The sequence below is a fragment of the Miniopterus schreibersii genome (assembly GCF_964146895.1).
Source record: "Miniopterus schreibersii genome assembly, chromosome: 4".
Taxonomy (NCBI): Eukaryota; Metazoa; Chordata; class Mammalia; order Chiroptera; family Miniopteridae; genus Miniopterus; species Miniopterus schreibersii.
In genome coordinates, this window is record NC_138105.1 from 6517875 (window position 1) to 6536575 (window position 18701).

The window sequence follows — 18701 nt, forward strand, 5'->3', positions numbered from 1 at the left end:
CATTATAATACAGTTTGACTACGATTTCCCTGCCCCGCGCTCGGCCACTGCACCCAGACTTGTTTGCTGGAGCGAAGATTCTACAATGGGTGTGTTGGTCGGGCTGAACCTGAAGAGCATCTAGGACAGTGTCATCAGCCCCCCTTTTCTTTCACATGTGTCTGTCCCACTGATCCAGGAGAATGTTTTAAGTCAGTTTCCTCACATCCTGCAGCTGCTGCTGGAGTCTGGTCCGGCCCGTGGGTGGTGGACGCGGGCGTCTGCAGAGCAGCTGTGGAAGGCGAGGTGAGTACAAAGATGCGGGTCAGGACTGGCGTCTTTAAAAGCACGAAGGGGTGAGGTAAGGCGAACGTGACCGCGTGGTGCTGGCCCTTTGGAACCAGTGGGTGTTGCCTGGAGCTTGCAGTGTGTTCAGATCGGACCAATGACAGTGCTGCAGTTGTCACCTGTGATGAAGCCCTGGTCCCCAGGAGGCATTACGGGCCACATCCAGGCAGGCGGTAAGAAGCAACACGTGCGGGACAGAGGGAAGGGATCTGTGTGGACGCAGCATTGCTCAGTGGTTAGAACACCAGAGGGTCGCAGGTTCGATTCCTGGTCAACGGCACGTACCTGGGTTGCAGGTTCGGTCCTGTGGACCCTAGTCGGGTGAGTGGGGGAGGCGGAAACCTAAAGGTCTTACCACAGATGGGCCATCCCTATGTTTTCTGCACCAACTCTGAAAAGGGCTCATCACCAAGTTCTGGAAATTATTTTAAAAGATTTAACTCATTGGGTACTAGAAGTTTCATTGATGACATTTTCTAATCATGAAAAAAATACTGCTTTAGCATAAAACATAAAGAATAAGCTAATGTTGACATAAGAAACGTCCAAACCTGTAGAAAATTTTTCTAAGAGTTTAACAACAGCATATGACAACAACATATGCTGGGGAGCAAGATCTTGAATGTTCCTGGGAATAACATTTTTGCAGTTTATTTTGCACATTTGAAATTAAGGAGGGAGGTAGGAAGATTCCAAGAAGGTGGGAGAAAGCAAGGCGGGGATGGATTACAGGATGGTTACCAGGATTATGTGCTCTCTTGAGGGTTAATTCCCCCCTTCAAGGGTATGACTTTCGACATTTCAAAGGTGAGATACCTGCACGCACTAGAGCAATGGGCAGGACTGCTTAAAATCTTTCCCTAGGAGATGTTACTGTTGTCGGCCTGGGGGTCACTCCCCACCATGAGCTGCCTGGGTAGGAATTTATGATCAGTTCACCCTGTGAGGTTACTTTCCACAGAACCCCTTTTTAAAATCCACACTAATAATGTCTACTGTCATGTAATCAAAATTATTAAAAGTATAAGGACTGTGCCACACATTTTAGATTTTAATGAGTTAAAGTTCTTGCTTAATTTCTAATTATTTTTTTTACCAAGATTTTACCTTTGCATCATCAATAGGCACCATAGCTTGATGCTTGACACTTGAGGGAACAGCTTTTAAGGAACCGCTTAGCTTAGGTCCGTGGCATTGTTATTCGCGCGTTTAGCGTCTATCGCTGCTGCGCCTGTAAGTGCAGTCACCCGAGGAGTGCAGAGGATGGGACCTGGTCAGGCACAGGCTGGCGAATACTCCGAGTCTCCACACTCGCCCGGTTCCTAACCTGCAGAGCGTGTCCGTGGGGGGCGGTCCTTCCGTCCCTGCACGTCCGAGCCCGCGCGGGCCACCCCGCGGGACGGGCCGAGCGCTCGCCCCGCTCCCGTCGCGGCAGGAGGTCCCGCCGGCTGCGGGAAGCCGCCCGGGGCCGCGGCTCGGGCGCGTGCGCGGCGGGGCGGCCGGGAGCGCGCTGCCGGCGCGGGGCGCGGATTCCCGGAGCGCGGAGCCCGCGGGGCGGACGGCGGCGACCGCGGGGACCGGCGGCACGCAGGTGGGTCCGCGCGGCCGCGGGTCCTCGCTCACCGCCCCCGGAGCCCCGCCCCGCCCCCGCGCCCCCGCGCCCCTCCCCCCCCAGGCCCGAGTTCAACTTTCCGGCGGGGGCGCCCTGCGCGCTTGCGCCGGGGAGCGGGGCGCAGGTGGCGCTGCGCGGGGCACGTGCGCTCGGGGCCGGGCTCCAGCCGAGTTCGTCCGGAGGGTGGCGGCGGAGCAGCCGGCGAGCGGAGCCCGCGATCCCGCCGGAGCGGCGGCGCTGGGGCCTGGGGGGCGCGGCCGGGGTGGAGGCGCCCCGCCGTCGACGGTGGGCCGGGATCCGCGCGCGCGAAGGGCCGCGCTGGCCGCGGGGTCTCCCCGCCCGGCCGCCGCAGGGGGCGACACCTGCTCGGCGGATCCCGTCGCCGGGGAGCGAGGCCGTGGTGAGCGGGCGCCGGGCGAGGGCAGGTGCAGCGCAGCGGGGGGCTGGCGGGGTGGCGGGGGGGGACTGGGACCTTTGGGGCCATGCCCCCTCCCACCGCGTGGCCGTGCGGCGGCGGTGGTGCGCTGTCCGGGGCGGCACGCGTCCCCCATCCCCCACCGCACCCGCGCCCGAGTGACCGCGGAGGCGGGGACCTCGCCCTGGGTAGGCGTGCGCTGCCCGGCCCGGGTGAGGGGCTGGGATGCGAGGTCTGGGGCGCAGGTGTGGGCGGCGGGGCACCCAGCTTTGTGGAGTTAGTGGGGTGGCCGTGCTGCCGCAGCGCATCCCGGGAGGGGCTGCGGGTTCCTGTCTCCCCACCTGCACCTGCACCTGCACCTGCACCAGCACCTGCACCGCTGGGTCAGCACCTCAAGGCCCCCGGGCAGGAGGGGGCTGGTGCGCGGGGTCTCTCAGCAGCAGAGGGCGTCTCCCGCGGTGACCAGTCACTCCCTTGTGCGCAGCGTGAGTAATAGGCACAGCCTCGTTTCAGGGTGCCACCCAGACAAGGAAGAAAGCGCTCGGCCGCCACCCTGCACAGAGAGCTTTTCAAGATTAGGGATCTGACCGAGTGCCAGCCGGCCACAGGCCAGCATTTGCTCTTAATTTCTCATAATCTTGTGTTAGAAAACGTGTGCACTGGGACTGCGTGTCCTGCCCCTGGAAGGAAGGGTGGAAAGTGGTTCTTTATGGGGACTTCACAGTGTCAGGGGGTGTCCCTCTGCTCCCTGGACATTTCTGTATTAATGGAAGTCATGCACCTGAACGGAGCCCGACTTGGTGTAACTGAAGTAAGTCGTAAATCAGCCTGTTTTTGTCTAGAGAGGGAGGCAGCGGGCTGTGGAACCGGTCTCCCCGCAGTATGAAGTTAGGCTTTAGGACTGAGTCTCTGTTGAGCAAGTGTTCTGGAGCATTCGAGGGGGAAATACTCTAATGTTGGAGCTGCAGGCCACACGCCAGGTGGGTGACATCTGGTGTTGGAGCCGGGTGCCCTGGGAAGCGGGGTGCCGTGGTGGTTAGTGGGAGATCCCTAGAGCTTCAGTGAATAGAAACACTCTGGATTTTTCTGGGTGATACGATTGTAGAGATTCAAACTCTTAAATCTAAAGTGTATTAATGCATGTATTAGAATAAACCACTAAGCATAAAGATACTTATAACAAAAATATTTTTTGTAAAATAGATATTTTGTGTAAAGAGTTTGATGGTTCACATTGATTTTAAATCACTTAAAACGTTTCATGGTTCCTCTTCCATACCCATCAGCTGGCAGTTAAATATTGATTACAAAGGAAGGAAATACCTCTCTCAATTCTCAGATTCTTGTCAAAGTTACTTTTGTGTGTACTTATCAATAATAGGGACTCCATGCTGCTTGGCTCACGCTAGCTTTTCAGAGTACACCACAGGGAGAGAACGGTCGTGGGGTTGTTTTGCAAAAGTAAAATATCTCAGGTATTCGACACCGACACCATCTGGGTGGTTGCTATTTAATGAGCACATTTTCTAAATAGCTCACCCCTTACCCCATTAATTACTGAACCTTTAAAAATTGCTGTTAAAACAAACGAGCCGAGCTGTTTCTGAGTCTTACACTCCTGTTTGCTCCCTGACTGTTGGTGTCTCGTTGGGCTGTCCCTGTGACCATGAGTTCACGGGAACGGAGGGTGCTGTCGCCAAGGCTGGGAGAACGGCTTTGTCCACAGCCAGCGATCGCAGCCGCCTGAAACACTAGAATGCAGGCAGAATGGTTCTTTTTATGCTTTTCCAGATCCCCCTCTGTCATCAGCTATCACTTTCAGGGGCCGTCAGGCTGCGAGCGAGCCTGCTGCTGGGTTACCTGTCTCCCCGGTGAATCCTGGGGGCTGCTGCCGTGTGCACAGCCTGAACTCAGGTCTGCTGGCTGTTAGCTGTGTCTCTGGGCTGGACGTGAGCCGAGTGGCTGAGGTTCCAGAGGGAGGGTTTAGCATGGTTTTATAGAATATGTATTATGAGGTTTCTAGAGGGGTGTCTTACTTTCAGGCAGTTCAGACTTCTGGAAAATCGCTACATTTCTGAGAAGTTGCGCAGCCCCCTAGTGCTTCCTTTGCCCGTGGGCCTGGACTGGGTGTGACTGGGAATGGTGGTGCTGTGCGGTGTGTACGGCTTTTGGCTGACGCTCACTGGCCACCGGGAGTGTAGGTGCTCTTTCCCGTCCCCTGGTCCTGGGGGCCTTATGTAGGGTGGGGTCAGCCACTTCAGTGTTATTTTGCAATAATATTCCATCTTCTAAGCCAGAGCAGCTCACACACATTCTCTCCCCGCTCAGCAGAGGCTCATGGGAAGGAAGCACACCAGGCGTTGGGCACGGGGCTCCGCTGTGGGGGCTTCGCAGACGTGCAGACCCTGCGGGCTTGGGGAGAGGAGGGGAAAAGCAGGCTGGTCTCAGTAAGTACAGTCCAGCGGGTGCCCCAGTGAGAGCACCCTCAGCAGCCAGTTCCACCGGGACGGGGGACTTCGGGAGGAGGTGACGTGAGAGACCGGTCAGTGGGGCATTTCTTTTTGAGTGATTTTAAACAAAGGAGTGATGTGATGGGCAGATGCCTCACCGCCTCGAGAAGGCTGCATCTGAGGACATGGCACGGGACCCGCACTTAGGAGGGATGGGGCTAGGGCCTTATAAAGAGAGACGGGGTCTGTGCTGATGGACGACGGATGGATAGTTTAGCAGTTTTCACCATACAAGTGGCTGTAAAAGGGAGGCCACTAGGTCTTCCTAAGCAGGTACCAAGAGTGAGAGGGAAAGAAGCCTGGGAGGTCCCCCAATGTATGAGTTGGGCAGAAAAGGCGCAGAGCGAGAGGCAAGGAGAGTGGCCAGTAGCTCCTTAGTGCCTGAAAGGGGAAGAATCTCAGGAAGCCAGGGTTCAAGGACAAAAGTGAGGTTCTCAGGCTCCTTGGCTCTGCCCCTGATGAGCTCTGTGACCTTGAATTCAGGCTTGGTTCCTCTCCTCATCTGTACCCTGAGGACCAAAGCGCCCACCTATGGGCTTCAGTGAGGCCAGAGGGCTGCCAGCTCTGTGCCTGAAGGTCCCTGGTCTGTGGCAGGAGGTGCCAGCTGCTTCCTGGTCACTTGGTTACCTCGTCATCCATGGGGATGCTTCTTCTGGCCACACTTGCTCTCAGGGTCCAGGGAGGAGATTAAATGATGCATTTAGGATGAAACCGCGATTGTATTTATAGCTTTTGGGTAAGAAGATAGTAGAATAGGGCAGTTGGAGATTCTGAAGGGAGCTGAGAGAACTGGGATGGGTCCTGAGAAGAGGGTGGGGAGAGGCCACCTCCTCAGGACACGAGGGTCAGTGCACACACCTGGTAACCAAATCGTAAACATTTTAAAAAAAAATTTTTAAAAATTTATCTTTATTGTTGAAAGTATTACAGATATCCCCTCTTTTTCCCCACAGTTGATCTCCTCCACCTTGCATCCAACCCCCCACCCCAGGCCTTCCCACACTATTGTCTGTGGCATGGGTTATGTATATAAGCATATAAGTTCTTTGATTAATCTTTCCTCACTCACTCCCCAGCCCCGCCTTCCCACTGAGACTCATCAGTCTGTTCTATGCTTCTATGTCTCTGGATCTATTTTGTTCCTCAGTCTATGTTGTTTATTAGATTCCACATGTGAGTGAGATCATGTAAAACTGAATCAGGAAGAATCAGGAAACATGAATAGGCCAATAACAACTGATGAAATTGAAGCAGTAATAAAGAAACTCCCAGCAAACAAAAGCCCGGGTCCAGATGGCTTCACAAGGGAGCTTTCTAATTCTTTAAGTTGTGGGGTTAGATAGTTTACTAAAAATTTTTCTTGCTTTTTGAGGTAGGCTTGTAGTGTTACGAACTTACCTTTTATGGCTGCTTTCGCTGTGTTCCATAGATCTTGAGCTGTTGTGTGTTCATTTTCATTTGTTTCCAGGAAGTTTTTGCTTTCTTTCTTGATCTCATTGGTAACCCATTCATTGTTTAATAACATGCTATTCAGCCTGTATGTATTTGAATGTCTTTGAGTGTTTCTACTATAGTTGATTTCTAATTTCACGCCCTTGTGATTTGAGATGCTTGATATGATTTCAGTCTTCTTGAACTTGTAGAGACTTTTGTGTCCTAACATGTGGTCTGTCTTTGAACATGACCCATGTGCCCTTGAGAGGAATATATTCTGCAGCTTTGGGGTGAAATGTTCTGTAAGCATCAGTTAAATCCATCTGATCTAGTATTCCACTTAGAGTCACTGTTTCTGTGTTGATTTTTGTCTTGAAGATCTATCCAGTGAAGTCAGTGGGGTATTGAAGTCCATGACTATGACTGTATTACTGTTGATCTCTCCCTTAAAGTCTTAAGGTGATTATTAATTGGTCCTTTTTTATTGCCATTTAAATTCTTTATGCCTATGTTTCTCTCTCTATTTCTTTTTCTTCTTACATCAGTTCCTTTATCATTTCCTGCAATGCTGGTTTGGTGGTGACAAACTCCTTTAGCCTTTTTTTTGTCTGGGAAGTTCTTTATTTCACCATCTATTTTGAATGATAGCCTTGCTGGATAGAGTAGTCTTGGTTTCAGATCCTTGTTTTGCATTACCTTGAATACTTCATGCCATTCTCTTCTGGCCTGTAGAGTTTCTGATGAGAAGTCAGCTGACAGCCTTATGGGAGCTTCTTTGTAGGTAACAAATTGCTTTTCTCTTGCTGCCTTTAAGATTCTCTCTTTGTGTTTAATTCTTGGCATTTTAATTATGATGTGTCTGGGTGTGGGCCTCTTTGGGTTCTTCTTGCTTGGGACTCTCTGTGCCTCCTGAACTTGTGTGACTTTTTCCTTGACCAGGTTAGGGAAGTTTTCTGCCATTATTTCTTCAAACAGATTCTCTAACCCTTGCTTACTTTCTATCTCTTCTGGGACTCCTATGATGTGAATATTGTTACATTTCATGTTGTCCCCCAGCTGCCTTTGACTGTCCTTTGGTTTTTTAATTGTTTTTTCTTTTTGGATCTCTGATTGACTGATTTTTTTCTACCCTGTTTTCTAATTCACTGATTTGATCCTCATCTTCCTCTAATCTGCTGTTTATTCCTTCTAATGTATTCTTTATTTCTACTATGTCATTCTTAATTTCCTTCAGAGTTTCCATATCTTTTTTCATGCTGTTGAGCATCCTTACCATCAGTATTCTGAACTCTATATCTGATAGATTGCTTATCTCCATTTCATTTAGCTCTGTTTCTGGAGACTTCTCTTGTTCTTTCATTTGGGGCTTGTTTTTTTGTCTCCCCATTTGGGCTGCCTGTTTGGGTTTGTTTCTATGTATTAGGTAGATCTGCTAGGACTCTCAGCCTTTTTGGAAGGTCTCTGGTGCAGGCCAGTGTCAGACACAGTTTGTGACTGGCCCTGAGTACCCTGTTTGGAGCTATCAACAATGCTGGGCTTGAGGTCTGCTCTGCTGGGGCTGAGTGCAGTTGGACAGGACCAAGATGCTCACCAAAGTCTGATTTTCCAAGCCCTGGGTCCAAAAGCAGATCAGGCAAAGACTCTAAGTACCCTGAGGTCTGCCTCTGCCTGCAGGCTGATTAATCTGATTCTCTTAATGAGCCTCAGGCCATAGAAACTTCACAGGGTAGGGCAGCTGATTGTTATCAGTCTCTTAATGGGCCTCAGGCTGTAGGAACTCCTCTGGGTTGAGTGAGAGGTTTTCCAGCAGGACTGAGCAACTGCTTCCCCCTCAGGCAAAAGCTGCTTGGAAGGTAAAGGTCTGCCTGAGAAAGATGTCCTCTGTAGTTTGGGGGAATGACTCGGCACAGGAATCCAGATTGCCACCCTCTGAGCTCTATGTCCACAGCCCAGAATCCTGGCTTCTCCTCACACAGCTCCAGTACACTCTGCCTTCCCTCTGCTGGAGCCTGAGGTGAGTGGTTGCACATGAAACTTTGGCATTGGCTTTTTAAGAGGGAGCCTGCATTTCCAGCTGTCTCTCCCTGGCAGACAGACACTTGACTGCTTTCCACAGGCAGACGTTATATGGGCTCCTTTCGTAGTTCTGGTGCTCTGGACTGGGGAGCGCCGCCTGGGGTTTAGGCCCCAGAGTCCTCAGTGGAAGCCCTCCCACAGCCGTGATCTCCCTCCTGACCTTCAGCTGCTGCCTATGGGAGCCCGGCCAGCCCTCTTGCCTCCGCACTTCCTACACATTTCTATGTGTCTCCCCTTTTCCTTCTTGGTTATGAGGGTGCTGTCTAGCTCATCTTCAGTTGATTATTCAGGGTGGTTTTTCTATATTTTAGTTGTAATTCCATTTTGGTCCTGGGAGATTGTCTGTGTAGCTTCCACTCAGTCCCCTGCCACCTTTAATCCTACTGTAGAGATTTTTAATGTCTTTAAAATATTCTTGATATTGTGAGTTCAGGTTTCTTAGATAATTTAATGAGGAGAAGGGTTATTCTTTTTAAAATAATCTGAAAACACAAAAAGCAAGACATACTAAATTGAACCAACTATAACTTAATATTTGATGATTCAAAGGCACTTTCTGATCTTATTGGGTCTGAAAAACCAACACTGGAGAGCAGTTGCTTACCTGGTGTGGCTGTTTTGGTAATGCGCCCACTGCACTCATATTTAAAGTGGATTTACTTCTTTCCTTAGGATTTTCTCTATTTGGATGAAGCAATGCTTTATATTGGAGATAAGCATCTAAACTAGAGTAATTTTACTGTGTTTACTTTCTTACCTGTGACTGGTGGGTAGATTGAAGAAATGCTCACATGCATGAGCTGGTTTCAGAACCATTAACAGCTGAGCACAGTGCATGTCGTTCACTGTGACTCGTTGTTAGGAGTATTGGTTATAATAATATTATTCCTTTTAGTTGAGCTTAGTTTGTCTGCTTCGTTACATACCATCTTTTGTTTCCATAGCACTTAGGACACAGTTTTTAGGACATCCATTAAATGTTTTTCTGAGTAAAATGAGGTTAAGTTGTCCATATTTTTAAGGTGAACTGAAGTCCTTCAGTGCAGTATCTAGTTTGTGATGTGTTCTTCCCCTGAAATCCTCTGGCCACACTTCTGTGGGCGGGACTTGCTGTTCGGAGTTGCCTTTGGCTGGTTCTTCTCCTCTGTGCTGACCCCAAGGAAGATGGCCCCACCTTGCAGAGCACGCCATCTATGCCAGAGGTTCAGGTGTGGACTCCTGACAGGTGCAGGCTGTGTGTCTACTAGCTTAGGTTCAGACTGCATACTGTCCGTTGCAGGTGACAGAGGCCCAGCTGATGTCCAGGGGGACATGAGAGAGCGCAGAACCCAGACCCAGCCTCCAGGTGTCGGGGTGGCATGTCCTGCGGTCAGGTTGCAGATGTGAGCAGTATTAACCCTTGGATTGGGTGGGAAGCCTGTCAGTCAGGGACATTCTGGAGACACTGTTTTCTGAGGCTTCCTGCTGCTTACCTGCAGTGTAATTGCTGAGTTGGTTTTGTTCTGAAGGTGTAACCTGCTCCCCCTGACTTAGATAACAGACGTGCACCTGTAGGCTTCCACTTCCTGAATAAGTCTGCATCTCGTAAATATTTTCCTGATTCTGTAATATTATTATTACTAAATATGTATAAAATTTGCACTTTCAATCCTGTCGTGAAGAAATGTAATACTTATGACCAAGTTATAATTTTTTAGCCATCGCCTTGGCTGCAACTGCTTTTATAAGTAATAACCATGGGGCTGCCCTTCCTCCAAGTGAGATGTTTTAGTTTAAACAAAACATTTGGTTTAATTCCCATGAATTAAAAAAAAAAAGATTAAAAAAAGAAAGTAGGATCAAGTGTTCAAATATGCTGTGTTTTCTGTAACATGTCCCTGGAAAATTGCATACAAATTCAGTTTTTTTGGTTTTGTTTTTCTGTGTACACACATTTAGTTTTATTGTAACAAAGCAACTTGTACACTTTTAACGTTTAAAACTGAGTATCATCTTTTCCTTTCCAGCGAAACAAAAAGGAAATTTAAAAGTAAACAGGAAAAAAATTACAATAGAGAATGTCAATTCCAAGTAAGACCCTACAGGTTCTGCTAATTCTCCATTGAGCGGCAGGGCTCAAGTCATCGTCAGGAGAGAATTTTATTTTAAAAGTGTCATCTTAAATTGCAAGGATTTCCGTTAGACATCACAATTAAACACGCCAAAGGAGAAGCCATGTTGTCACAATGCCCACTCACCCACCCAGACATCTCAAACCCGCCCTTTGCTGACCTTCTCTAACCCCCCCGTTTTTGTTTTGGTTTTCTTTTTTTAAAATGAGAAAGTAGGCAGGTACGTGTTGGTAAATGCTGACTGTCCATGCTCACACAGAGACAGCGTAGCCTGGGAGCCCAGTGTGCAGAGGAAGGGGGGGAAGCCGGAGCTCCACGCCCTGCGACGCCTGTGCCCGCGGCCCCCAGGGCTGAGGCAGCAGGAGGGTTTCTTCCCCCCACGGCGCGCTGTGGTGGTGGCTCCATAAAGCCTTGGTTGAGACAGGAAGGGTGACAATGAATTTGGAAGAGAAAGGGCAGAGATTCTTTCCCCACTGTGTTCTGCTCAGGGTAGACCCCAAGTAAGGTGAGATCCATGGGGAAGGAGAGGAGAGACCTCAGAACAGGGCGACTGAGCAAGAGGCAAAGAGAGAGGCTGCAGCTTCTCCCAGGGACCAGGGAACGTTAGAAAGCTTGGACCTGTCAGAGCTCCCTCAGCCGCCACCTCCTCCGTCTCCCTATCCTTCCCCTGCCATCTTCATCCTCGTCCTTGTCCCCATCCCCGTCCCCATCCTGGTCCCATTCCTCATTCCCATCCCTCATCCCCATCCCATCCCTCATCCCCATCCCCACCCTCATCCCCATCCCCACCCTCATCCCCATCCCCATCCCCACCCCCACCCTCATCCCCATCCCATCCCTCATCCCCATCCCCACCCCCACCCTCATCCCCATCCCCACCCTCATCCCCATACCCACCCCCACCCTCATCCCCATCCCCACCCCCACCCTCATCCCCATCCCCACCCCCACCCCCACCCTCATCCCCATCCCATCCCTAATCCCCATCCCCACCCCCACCCTCATCCCCATCCCCACCCTCATCCCCATCCCCACCCCCACCCCATCCTCACCCCCACCCTCATCCCCATCCCCACCCTCATCCCCATCCTCATCCCCATCCCCACCCTCATCCCCATCCCCACCCCCACCCTCATCCCCATCCCCACCCCCATCCCCATCCCCACCCCCACCCTCATCCCCATCCCCACCCTCATCCCCATCCCCACCCTCATCCCCATCCCCACCCCCACCCTCATCCCCATCCCATCCCTCATCCCCATCCCCACCCCCACCCTCATCCCCATCCCCACCCTCATCCCCATACCCACCCCCACCCCATCCTCACCCTCACCCCCACCCCCATCCCCATCCCCACCCCCATCCCCATCCCCATCCTCACCCTCACCCTCACCCTCATCCTCACCCCTACCTTCATCCCATCACCGTCCTCCACCCCCACCCTCACCCCCACCCCCATCCCCATCCCCATTCTCACCCTCACCCTCACCCCTACCTTCATCCCATCACCATCCTCCACCCTCACCCTCACCCCCACCCTGTCCCCTCTCCCCATATCTCCCTCCCCTTCCCCCCTCCTCACCCTCGTCCCCCCCTCCTTCCCCTGCTGCACCACCCGTGTCAGGAACCAGGTAGGACGGTCAGGGCTTGGCCAGGTGTCATCTCTGTTGAGCTCCCCTACCTCCCCTGCCCTGTGTCAGGTGGCAGGTAAACCAGGTGGGGACGCCCTCTGGCTCCTCCTGCTGTCCCTTTTCTCCCTGGGCTCGCCCTGAGGGGTGGCCTTCCGGGCGGGGCAGGAGGAGCTGGGGCGCCCAGCCTGGCGTTCTGTGGGGGTGAGAGCCAGAGGAAGCGCGGGGCCGGAGGGGCTGTGCGCACTCACAAATTCAGTTCCTATAGATGGAATCAGAGTTTAGAATCTTAAATTCACAACGCAACCTGAAGGAAAAGGGGCAGAATCTTAATAACTGTAGATTATGGGGACAGTGTTTGTTACATTCACCTTTATACTCTCCCTGTATTTGAGGTGTTTTACAGGAAAGTGTGGACAGTGATTGCACGGACACTGTATTTCACACGCACCTAGAGACCTCGCTGTTTAAAGCAAGTAACCTTTCTGTGAACAGGATGTCTGTTTTGATTAATCTGATTTGCAAATTTAGATTTTCCTCATCTGGGGAAAGCAAACACGCAGCTACCAGCACAGGTGGACAGCGGGGACGTGGTCACATCCACCCCAATCCCTCCTCTTGTGAATCTAAACTAGTCTGAGGCTGCCCCGCCCCCTTCCTTGTGGCGGTGCCTGTCGTTCAGGAGAGAAATGTGGACAGATGTCCATCAGTCAGAAGAGAGGACTGGACAGGGAGGATGTTTTGTAGCCACAGGGAGCTGTGCCTTCCTGCCCTGGACTTGGCAGTGCCCCCAGTCCCTGGGTCTTTCCCTGCTTTCCCTGGTTTGCTTTGGGCCCAGCTCAGGTGCGCTGCAGCCCCTGGGAGCAAGCTGGGACCAGAGCTGGTCAGACAGGTTTGCCTGTTCATTCAGAGGGGAGCCTGGGACTTGTGGATGTGGGGAGGGTGAAGCTATTTAGAGAAGATGAATGCTTGTCAGGCTCCATTGACCCCTGGCTCTGAAAATACCAGTTAATGGGGCCAGAGTGAGAGAGCAGACTGTGGGGAGATGGGGGCTGAGAACAGGTGGAGAGGGCATGGGCTTTTGGAGGCGGGAGCCCCTGCAGGGACCAGAGTGCTCACCCAAGAACTTGGTGGATTCAGACACAGGCCTGTGGCCTTCAGTACCCACAGTGGGGCCACCCAGCAGCTGGCCAGGTTTTCTGGGACACTGGGCTGCGGTCATGGCTCGTTAACTTTGTCATGGAAATCTTCCATTCCCCTGAACCACAGGGAACAGTCTCCCTCAACCAGGTTTCTCCCTGGTACCTGCTCCATTTGCTCCATTTGGCCCTAGGGAGCGCCACTGCCCAGGTGGTCAGCGCTCTCCACCAGGTGGGCAGGGTTCGCACACGTGGCTGGTGGACACTGCCCTCCGGAGCTCCTGGAGGTCAGAGGACAGTCTGGGGATCTTGAGTTAGAACCCCACTCTTGTCTAGCACCCTGCCTGTCTATTACCTGCCACCTGCTGAGACCTTAACCCTTGACATGCCTGACGTGACCTTTCAGTCCCTCTAGTCCCCATTGTGATCTCCCTCCCGGCTGTTGACACATTCCCCCTGCCCCTCTGGCTGTGCCTTGTGGTCTTTCCCAGCATCTTCATCCCCAAACCTGTACTTCGGTCCTCAGGCTGCTCCTTTGGGGAGGTGACTCACCTGTTTATACATGGCGGGTCTAGCTCTCACTTCTCAGCACTCTCTCCAGGCCTCAGGGTGCCCGCTCAGCCTCCAAACCCGAGTCTCATCCCCTCCTGGCATCACCTTCAGGGGACGGACTTTGGTGTTTGGAGCCCACCCTCTGCCTGATCCCTATGTCCGGTCCGGTCCCAGGCACCATCCTCGTCATGAAGACTGTCCACCTGCTGTCCCTCCGTGTCCGCATCCATTCACAGTGCCTCTCCCTCACGTCCTTGGCCATGGACCCCTCCGCTCTCCATCCCTCAGTCGTCCTCACTGCCTAGCCACTTGCCTCCCTTGAGTGACATCTGGCTGTGCCATTGTCCGCATGGGAAACCCTGGCCTTCAGGGCTCCTTCCTGTCCACCTGGCCGACCTCCTTCATTTGTTCCTCCCCCTCCAGGTTCCCTCTGTCCGCCCGGGTGCCCGCACTGGGAGGGTCCTGCTGGTCCTGGGAACTGTCCAGTGCTCGCCCTCCAGGCTCGGCCAGTCCAGTGCTGCCTCTTTGCCTTTCATCTCGGTGTCTGTCCACGATGCCCTGACGCTCCGGTCAGCCTCCCTCCAAGGGGTGAGCTCCTGGGGGTGGGCTCAGGCTTCATGCCCCCAGCGCCCTGGACGGGGGCACAGCATCCCTGCCTGTGGGGCAGCAAAGCAGCCCACCCGGATTTCCTCTGCATTCTATGCTGCTGTTCTGTTGCTTTTCTAAAACTGCAGCATTTAAACTAGAGACACTTCCTCTGGTTTTAAATGAATTGTTCTGTATGTGAGAGGGCCGGTCCTCAGTCACAGCAGAGGGCTCGCAGCCTGTGGAGGCCACATGGCAGGTCCTTGAGCTCTGCATTGGAAAGTGACAGTGTCGAGTGGTTCTCTCTAGCTTGCCCTGCTGTAGTCCGCCTGCAGCTGGGAGCAGAGTTGGAGATGAAGATAGCCTCACCCAGACCTTTCCTCCAGCAGGTAGAGCTGCCTCCCTGTCCCTGCCCTGTCCTGCTTTGGAAATTGCCCAGGTTCTGGGGTCCTGTGTCACTTGTCTCCTGGGCAGGACAGTAGGAGTAGGACTAAGAATGAAGTTTACAAAATCGCTTCTGGGGAAAAATAAGGAAATAAACAGATTAGACTGTTACTAAGAAGTGATGAGGGACCGTTGCTTGCCAGTTTTAAATAATTCTTCAGGACATGGGGGGTAGCTGTGTTGTTTTGATTACTTAGACTTTTTTGGAGCCTATGCTTCAAATATGCTTTCTGTTCAAATTTTGAAACTATGTAGGATATCCAGAAACAAGGGCTCCAGCGCCCCCTCTTTGCTGTTACATTCTCTCCTCTGACTCCTGCCTGCCCTGGAGGGGGCATCCCTGCCTTTGGGAGGGACTCAGAGGACAACACCCCCACTGATTATAAATTGGGCTGGGGGTGGAAGGGGGAGGAGGGGGGTGGGGCCCACCCATCAGGAGCGCGGGGGTCTCCTCACAGTGTTCAGTTCAGGTTTTCCTGCCTCTGCCTGGGCCCCGATGGCTCCGTTTCTCAGCATTATTTTCACCATTTTTCGTGTTGACACCACTCCTGCCTCCTGTTCCTGTTTCCCTCCACGGCTCTGCCCCCAGGCGAAGGGCGCGGAGGAGGGAGGTTCTGAACCAGACCTGTGGTTGCCTGGCCATGTGGTGTGCACCTGTGACCTGTAGGAATTAATTCAGCTGTCGTTGCACACACAGCTGTTAACAGGGTAGCATTCAGCCTTGGAGCCAAACTGCCGTTTTTTTAACTTAGTCATACATTTGTGTAAAGGGTAAGGAGATCGTTATTAGAGTTTTCAAAGGCGACTGTTTTGATTTATGTATCCCAGAATTTTAAAAAGTGACTGAACTGCCATGTGATTCAGGGAAGCCCCCCCCCCCCACGCGTGGCCCTTTCTCTCCGGGCAAGAGGGTTTAAAGTCAGTTACCTCTAGTTTTGAAACTGGGACTCTGGTTTATTTTCCGGATGAAAGAACACATTTAAAATTTTTGTCATTGTTTTGTAACAAGCACGTCACGTACCCAAGTTCAGGGAGTGTACATTATGTTAGCAGGACTCAGGACAGTGGCCGCAGTGCACACAGACCTCGGGCTGGCTCCGCCTGGAGCATCGGGTGTGACCCGGGTGTTTGGAAACGCAGAGCTCTGCATTACCTGTTGGCAAGGGGGCCTCAGGTGCACTCTGAGCTCTGCAGACCCTCCCAGGGCTTTCTCGGGGAGTATTGTAACCCGTTTTAGCGAATGTCACATTGGAATCTTGGTTGGTGATTGTGCTGCATTGTCCAAGACAGCAACGGGGAGCTTGTCACTTGTTCCATGCGCAGACCTATGTGAGGTCGAATAGGGAAATAGGTACAGTTTTGTGTTTTGGTTCTATCTGGCCAGACAATTGTGGTCACTTGCAGTTGTGTTGTGACTTGATATTACCGTAGTTAATGTTAACCCACTGAAACTAGCAGTTGGAAAGGATATTAGCAGGCAGGAGGCAGTGCCGTCGGCGCGATGGTCCTGGTGCGTCTCTGAGGCCTTGGGGTCTCAGCAGTGGTGCCAAGAAGGGCGCTTCCCCACGGGCGGATTTGCCTCGTAAGGGAGACGGTGAGAGTTCCATCGGGTCTCTTCCACTCCCACCAGTGAAATCCCAGTAGAAGACAGGACGAGTCCTACCTAACGAAACATTCTTAACAGTAATCGAGCATTATTATTTAAAGAAGAGCATACCTGACAGAACTTGGGGGCTCATTCCAGCCCCGTGTTATATCCATGAAACTTCATTTCTGTAAGGATGAGATCAGATCCCAGCAGAGACATCCCGATTGTTCGCTGAAGGTCGGCCGCGTGGCGCAGCTGCCTGGAGAGACGTGGCACCAGCGGGTGTGGACGACTCTCAGAAACAGCCGACACCGTGTTTTTCTCTGTGTCTGTGCGTTCACGCCTCTGCCGATCTGTCTCTGTCTCTGTATCTAATTACCTGTCTGCATCCTAAATGCACACACGTGCCTGTGTTATAAAACTAGGTATATAATAAAGATCCAGTGTTTTAACACTACTGTTGTCTTTATCACAAAGCAAAATGGCACTGTTTTAATTGTACAATTTTATCTCTATCAGTAATTCTCAAGATGGTCCCTGGACCAGCGATCGGCCTCCCATGGGGATTTGTTAGAAATGCGATTCTTGGCCCTCCCGGGCCTGTAGAAGGAACCTCCGAGGCAGCCAGCAGCCTCTGCTTTACCAAGCTCTCCCTGGGGCCAGTTCCAACACCTGCCAGAGTTTGAGAACCACTGATTGGTGACACTAAAGATAGTTCAGTTTTCTCATGTGACGAGAAAGTGTCCGATCATCTTGGGGGCAAGAGACTTTCAGTTCAGGTTTCCAAATGCTCTCCTGGTCTGAACTTCCCTGGTTAGTTTTATATCCTAAGCTTGTGATGTTGTACTTTGCTTACTACATGGGCATTTAGGAGCATGAGAATTCAGTTTAGTTAAAATCACAGAGGCTGATGCTTTGGGACCCATAAGTGTGTGCCGCACACACTAGTTTTCCCGCTCACTGTAGGGCAGGCACTTCATCGCGGGGCCATTGAAAATGACACGACCTTCACAGCTACGCAACTTGAAGCGTGAGCTGCCTGAAAAGACAGTCTTGGGCTACCCAAATATGACACATATCCAAAGCCCTTAATTTTAAATCTCTTGACATTTATTTTAATTATCTCTTTAAAGTGACATTGATAATACTTTACAAATTCAATAGTGTTCAAATTAGTTTAAATTGAATGTGTGATATTAAACGGAATGAAAGTTAAGAGATGCCGCAGCCCTTATATGCTGTGCTTGTGCGCCCGTGAGATGGGGCACTTTGTACTGGATGTTTGAAAACTGGGGATTGCTTTTCTCTCCATCCTGAGGGCTCCTCCCTAAGCTCTCTGACTCCCAACCACGAGCCTTAATGCAGGCCTTTCTGTTCCCGATGCCATGGCCTTGCAGCCTGTTGTTGGGAGATGGGGTCACAATCCCAGCTGCTTGTCACAGGGGCAGCTTCTGGGTCCCCGGACCCTACCTCCACCTGAGTGCTCACACCCTGAGTGCCCACCTCCACCTGAGTGCTCACCTCTCAGTGCTCACCCCAGCCCTAGTGCTGACACCCTGAGTACTCACACCCAGAGTACCCACTCCCTGAGTGCCCACACCCTGAGTGCCCACACCCTGAGTGCCCACACCCTGAGTGCTCACACCGAGTGCTCACCCCAGCCTAAGTGCTCACACACGCGCTGGAGAAACATTTGGCCTGGTGGTGGTTTGTGTTCAGTCGTTGATGAGTCTCCACGCCAGGCCTTGCTTGGGCACAGTGCAAGCAGGGCTCCAGCACAGTGTCCGCCGGTTCCCTGTTACCCTTTTTCCTCTCTGTTTTCTTGTTTTTATCTTATCTCCACCCGGTGTCGGAGACTGGGCCAGCTGTCACCGATAAGCAGAGCATTGAGTTTCTCTCTGGGCCTCAGCACCTGCACCGACGTGTCTGGGACACAGTGCAGGTGCCAGTTGGCCATGCGGGAAGCGGTCAGTGTGCTTGCTCGGCGGCCATGGGGCAGCACTGTGGACAGTGGAGGCAAAGGTTCCTGGAACCTCTCCTCTCCGAGGTGCTTCTGTGAGCCCTGGGCACCCTCTGCGTCAGGTGGAACTGAGTGTTGAGTGTGTTGCTGACGGTCATTCCTTGAAGTGTGTGCATAACACAGATCTGCCTGTGTGCTGTTTCCAAAAACTTGTGTGAGTCCTGTTTCCATAAGTGACAGGTTAGCGTAAGGAATGTAGTGTTAATAAGCGAACATTTCCCATGCTCCTTTCAAATGACTTTGTTAGATAAAATCCCACT

General features: G+C 52.0%; 1 protein-coding gene across 8 annotated transcripts in view; it reads left to right on the forward strand.

Annotated features, from left to right (window-relative positions):
• Positions 1-1855: 1855 nt before the first annotated feature.
• The window catches only part of UGT8 (UDP glycosyltransferase 8), a 51073-nt gene continuing 34227 nt past the window's right edge, over positions 1856-18701 (forward strand). Inside the window, exon 1 of one of the 8 annotated variants that reach the window (XM_081134766.1) lies at positions 1856-1918. The gene's annotated coding sequence lies outside the window, so the exon portion shown is untranslated. Of the gene's footprint in view, positions 1919-2131; positions 2340-2506; positions 2543-2852; positions 3166-18701 lie in introns of those variants that run through there. The other 7 variants (XM_081134762.1, XM_081134763.1, XM_081134765.1 and 4 more) reach the window with 7 other exon arrangements.